Genomic DNA, 6,072 nt, shown 5'->3' on the forward strand with positions numbered 1-6,072 from the left:
GTGCTATTCTTAAAAAAGGTTTCATATTCTAGAAGCTCTTTATATTTTAGCTATTCATGTGCGCTTGACATTTCATTACACTATAAAAAGCAGTTTACTCACAATAGCTCATCCCAGTTGTTTCCTGGTCTAAATATGCCCGTGAGGCATTTGTGCTGTCGTAAAGTCTTTTGCTGCATTTATCCTCTCACAGGTGTAACGTGTGAGGGAAGCAGCAGAAAGTAGAAGTGGACAGAGAGAAGGAAAGTGGTAAGGAACCATAGTATTTAATCAAATCCACAGCTATTTGAAAACTTCAATCTCAACAGGCAACTCTTCCTAAAAGGATCACAAACCCACATGGACCTGAAGCAGTGCAGTAAATATCACCAGTCCGCTCTATTTAAGGTGGACAAGCAATACATTTTAAAATGACCTGAAGCTAAATATTTCTAAGTAAGCAGCGACGCTTGAGGTTGCAAGTTTTTTTTCCCTTGTGGGTTTCCGGGTTTAACCACTGAGATCACAAGTCTTTATAAATGGGTTTGTTATCTCACCGTGATACAGAGGGGAGGATGTCAAGAGGACAACCACTCCAACGTTTTAAAGGATAACCACAAGTCCATTTCCAGCTCCATGGTGACGCCAAAATAGTTCATTCTAGGAAATGGCCTCTGCTTGGCAGAGTAAGTACACTGTGTTCGTCTATGTGTGTGTTTCGACTGGAAGAGACAGCACACACACCAAAAAAATGTGCTCTGTAATGATCTTAAAAACGGAGACGAGTGTCCAGGTTGAACATTTTCTCGGATTCTAGTGAAGTCCCGCAACAGTACCGGCATATCACTTATGTTTAGTCTGTTCTTTGACATGCTGAGATATCACACAGGGAAAAGGTAAATCGAGACAGCTGTACCAAAGATAAAACATCCCACAGCTGTCAGTCACGTAGATAAGTGGAGAGGCTGTGCCAGAAAGTATATAAAAAAGCTATTTCATGCTTTAAAATGTCATCAATTACCCACCGAGAAATTGTTGAAGCATATTTACAAGAACAGTATGCTGCTGGATCATAAAACTGTTATTGTTTTCAACTCTGTTAGTGGTTGTCCCTTTCTAATAAAACAAAGAGCGAAGAAATACAGGCAGGATTGCTGCTCCTCTGCAGTAATCAAACAAACTCGGTAAAACACGAAATTGTCAATGTCAATAAAACCCCCTAAGATCAGCTTTTTTAACTAACCACTAACATCCATGTGTTTTTGACTTTTCACAAGAGATTTTCAGTCAGTGGCTGAGCTTTGTAGAAGGATCGTAAAACATTTTTTTCTGTTGTAGGAAACAATGCAGCTTTCAATTATTATATTGTGAAAAAAAAAATTGGCAAAGTTGACACAATATGCTGATCTGTTGATTTAGATTAAAACAAATCTCGGATAAGTCGTCTTTAATGATGTTATTGCTTACAAATGAAAATTCGGTGACCTGCAATTTCTGGTTGTTTTGATAAACTGGAGGTGGAGGTCTTGTATTATGTGTTGTTGTGAGCAGCTGATTTCAATGTTCTCACAAATAATGTTTATGTTTGATTTTGCCCAAGAAAATAATGAGAGGATATTTATTTTCAAGGAAATCCCCCCAAAATATAATAATGCCTACTATGAAATTTCACTGGTTCCACAACAGACCAGTATTATTCTGCTCTTCTTACTCCCCAGTTCTTTTGAACGGGCTTTTTATACAATGCATGTAGGCAATATAGACGTGCCATATGTGCACATATGTGTGCTTGTGTGTGCACGTCAAAGTTTTTCTCCTCAGTAACAGACCCTCGTCATTCGCGTCCAAGACAGCTGCAGAGGCATATCACCATGCCAGCGCGCTCTTTGCCAAAACCCTATTCCCAGATTCCTAGATTTCCACAACCCAGCCTTCCCTAATCGGCCACGGATCTCCGTGTCATGTTCTTGGATGGCTGACGGATACCCCTGAGAGTCAAGCGGGTGGGCGTTTCGCTTCATACCAAAAACAATCTCTTGTCTTAAAAGCTGCTGTTTTTGACAGAATCCGTTCTCTCTTGCTTCATACTTCATTCATAGAAAACACAAATACGAGCCAACTGGGCCTTGGAATCTTCCCCCCCGTTGAACCCAGAAGCTGAGTTCCATCAAAGCAACAATGGAAGCTGCCTCTTTTTTTTTACAGATATAAGATAAGTTTACCGTACTCCTACGCTTTCCATATTTACAGGGCGCTAAGGGCTAATGCTAAGTGGGGCCGTGGGTGTGAATTTCCCCCTCCTGCCCTCTCCTAGCCCTGGACTTAGCCACGGTCCCACTGAGCCCGACGAGCTGTGCAGCTGCACAGCAGCGTTGGGTTACCAGTCCAGTGAATGACAAGAGCAGGTTTGGTGGTGGACCGGGGCATACAGAGGTGCACGCCACATCTTGTCGTCTGCCACAGGAAGTTCATGCTGCTGCTGTCTATGTTTGCATGTATGTGTCTGTAGTTGTGTAGATGTGTTTCTGTCTGTATATTTCTGTAAGCCCCTCTGCCGGATATACTGCACACGTGTGTTGCTAATCTCAGTGTCACTTGGAGTCAATGCTATATTGGACCTATGTCCCTATATGGTTTCTCAGTGCTCTCGCTATAAAGGCTCTTTCTCTGTATAACTCCCTCAAAAATAAAATGCGTTGACAGGTAGTGGCCACATCCGTTTTTCACAGTGAGGATGGTTGTTTGTCTGCTATGACCAGGTGGCAACCACCGGCTCTGAAAAGTGAAGCCAATGTGGAAGTGCCTTAAACGTGCATTATTTCTAATAGCCAGCAGGGGGCGACTCCTCTGGTTGCAAAAAGAAGTCTGATTGTATAGAAGTCTATGAGAAAATGAGCCTACTTCTCACTTGATTTATTACCTCAGTAAACATTGTAAACATGAGTTTATGGTCTCAATCACTAGTTTCAAGTCTTCTTCAATACAGCATGATGTTCATTTTGTAAATTATGGTCCCATTTAGAATCAAATAGAGCATAAAGCAGGGGATGCTTTATAGGGCGTCTGATCTACGCGGCGCTACCACGGCGTTGTCCAGTCTGCGAGTTGTCCGTGTTTTCGTCTTACAACTTTAACCCTTTCACAGTGTGTTTTCAATTCATGAAAGTTAATTGTAACATTTTCGTCAACGAAAAATGTCTTTTACAGCTCCACACGCTTCTGGTTGCAAAAAAACAACATGGCGACGGCCAAAATGCCGAACTCGAGGCTTCAAAACGGCAGTCCACAAGCCATTGGGTGATGTCACATTTCACAAATAAAACAAATTTTCATACAACATGAGGAAATGATCATTTCAACCATACTGTTTTATAAATTAGACCAATATTTTTCAAAAGATTTTGGTCGCCTAAAAATGTCTTATTCAGCATGCGGTTGTACTTAGCTCCACCCTTTCATGTCACTTCTGGTTGCAAAAAACAAGATGGCAACAGCCAAAATGCCAAATTCAAGGCTTCAAAACTGTACTACACAAACCAATGGGTAGCGTCACAGTGACTACGTCCACTTCTTATATACAGCCTATGGCTCTGACACTAGGAAAGAGAAAAGTTGTCTGATACTAGATGGCTCCATCATCCCTGATAAGCCTTATCTGTTTACAAAGCAGTCCCTACTGCCTCTGAGAGAGACAGACGCAGGGCCTTCAGAGCCTTTGCTTGCGACTGGAAGGAAGATCAGGGGTCACACTGTAAAAACATTCCCATGGTGCACTCTCCTCCCCCCCCAAGCCCTCATCCCTGCCAGAAACTTCCCGACACACTGCATGCAGACAGACAGAGGGGAGGGACAGACTAAAGCTTCTAAATGAAATGCAGGTTATTTTTTACAGTAAGTAATGGGGCAGTCACCAAAATCTATTTTCACTTGAAAGTTACAGAAGCACTGCATGAGACCTACGATTAAACTTGAGTTACAGAGAAAAATACATTATGACAGTAAAAAAAACAAGGTAAATATAATAGTATAAATATGGAATTATGTTATTTTCTTGACCAACATAGTCTTCGTACCTTATGTACTGGCACAAGAGCATAAAAAATGGCTTCACCGCTACAATGTTCACGTCTACTAAGTACACACACACCCCTGTGGTTTCACATATTGACCACAAGTGTGTTTTAATCTATGGTTAACACATCAGGAATGTGTGAGAGGGCTGTTGCTCCTGGGTAGTCTGCCAGATTTAAAGATACTTTGAAGAGAGGGAGGGAAAAAAGTTACAAAATCAAACCCACAGAAGAGGCCCCTATAGTCTATATGTTGACATATAGACAAGCAGACTATATAGGACCGCCTGTATGGTTTGTTGTTGTAATTCTTTTTTCCTCTGTAAAGATCCAAGGCTCTATCCAAACATACTTAAGTGTGACGCACCACTGTAATGCACCGAGGGCCCTGCTGGGGGAACAATACAGGCCTGCCTTCCTGACCTCTCTGTCTAGCAGATCCTACAGACGTACAATGACGGCCTTAATTACCAGCCTCCATTCCCACCACTTGGGCTTTCCCCAATGGTGCCCATTCAGAACCGCAGTCTCTCCCTAAGGTGCCCATTCAAGCGCGACACAAAGCCAGCAGTGTCGGCCCCTGATCTCTTGACACCAAATCCAGTCCTGTGTGCCAGCACTCGCAGCAGCTTCACAGTGTCTCTGTCTGTCCGTCCGGTTGCCCGTCCTCTCTGTCAGTCTGTCTCGTATCACTTAAGAATCTCTGTCGTTCACATGTGACGAGAATCGGTGCTGCTACGAGGAGCAATTAGTTCGCCCACATACCGATCAACCGCTACAGATAGGCACGACATTTCTGGTGGTTTGGTGTGTTAAGCTCAAGTCCATTCTGAAGTCCTTTTCAACCTCTACTTTTCTCAGCTCGCTAATTAAAATACAAGTGGAGAGAGACGAGGTTATGGTAACCGTGTAGAGAATAATGTAAACACTTCATGTAAAGTGTCTGTAGAGTAGCTTAATCATGTAGTTTAAATTCCAATTAGCTGCGTTTGTCAGCTCTAAAGGTTCAGCTATCTGTCCTTCAGTATGTAAGTTTTATACAACGAGAAAACAAAATGAGAAAAATGATCCAAACTGAACACAAACTGCTGCATCTATGGCTGAAAATAACCATTATTTTCATCATCGATTAATCTGCAGATTATTTTCTCGATTCATCGAATAATCGTTTGGTCTATTAAACATCAGAAAACAGTGAAAAGTGCCCATCACAGTTTGTGAAAGCCCAAGGGGACATCTTCAAATGTCTATGGCTGCGTCGGTAATTGCATACTATGCACTACATACCCAATATGTGTACTATCGTTCAACATACTTTTGTGTGAATAAACAGTAGTATGTATATTTTCGGACGCACTGAGCAGTAATTTACGTCCAAAATGACGATTTGTGAGAATCAAAGTCTGAACTCATTTTAAAAATATATTACCCCTAGCTAAGTGAAATCTTATACTTACACTTAAATTAAAGCATTATTGACGTTACAGAGCTGTCCGTTAATGTCTGTTATGAACGTTGTCGTCACTACCGCATTGCATTGTGGGATATTTATGCCGCTGTAGTGTCCAGTGTTTGCATATTGAAATACTTCACCAGAATTAGTATGCAATTTGCGTACTATTGGTTTCATACTAAGGTTTCGGACATACTAAAAATCTCACATACTGTTTTAGCGTACTAAAAAGCATGTTAGTGGAATTTCAGAAGCAACCTTATTTTGCTCAAAACCCAAAGACACAATTTACTATGTTGTAAGGCCAAGAAATAGCCTACATTAAATTCTCCCATTTGAGAGGCTGGAACCATCAAAAGATGAAAAATGACTTAAACAGTTAATCGATTATTATAGTTGGCAATTAATTTTCTGTCGATCAACTATGAGAGTCTCCAGTTGCATCAATCAACAAAAAAAACTATTTAGTTTGTAAACAGGAATAGTCTCTAAAATCAACACAGTCAAACATACAAAAAAAAGAATAGTGATAGACTGTATATTGTACACTGTAAATGGTGGACATATACA

General features: G+C 41.1%; 1 protein-coding gene and 1 long non-coding RNA gene across 2 annotated transcripts in view; both read right to left on the minus strand.

Annotated features, from left to right (window-relative positions):
• Positions 1-6,072, minus strand: part of LOC141773870 (uncharacterized) — a 143,462-nt gene that overhangs the window by 35,689 nt on the left and 101,701 nt on the right. The gene's annotated exons all lie outside the window — the stretch shown is intronic.
• The window catches only part of zcchc24 (zinc finger, CCHC domain containing 24), a 48,228-nt gene that overhangs the window by 22,125 nt on the left and 20,031 nt on the right, over positions 1-6,072 (minus strand). The window lies entirely within an intron of this gene.

This window comes from Sebastes fasciatus, chromosome 9 (assembly GCF_043250625.1).
Source record: "Sebastes fasciatus isolate fSebFas1 chromosome 9, fSebFas1.pri, whole genome shotgun sequence".
Taxonomy (NCBI): Eukaryota; Metazoa; Chordata; class Actinopteri; order Perciformes; family Sebastidae; genus Sebastes; species Sebastes fasciatus.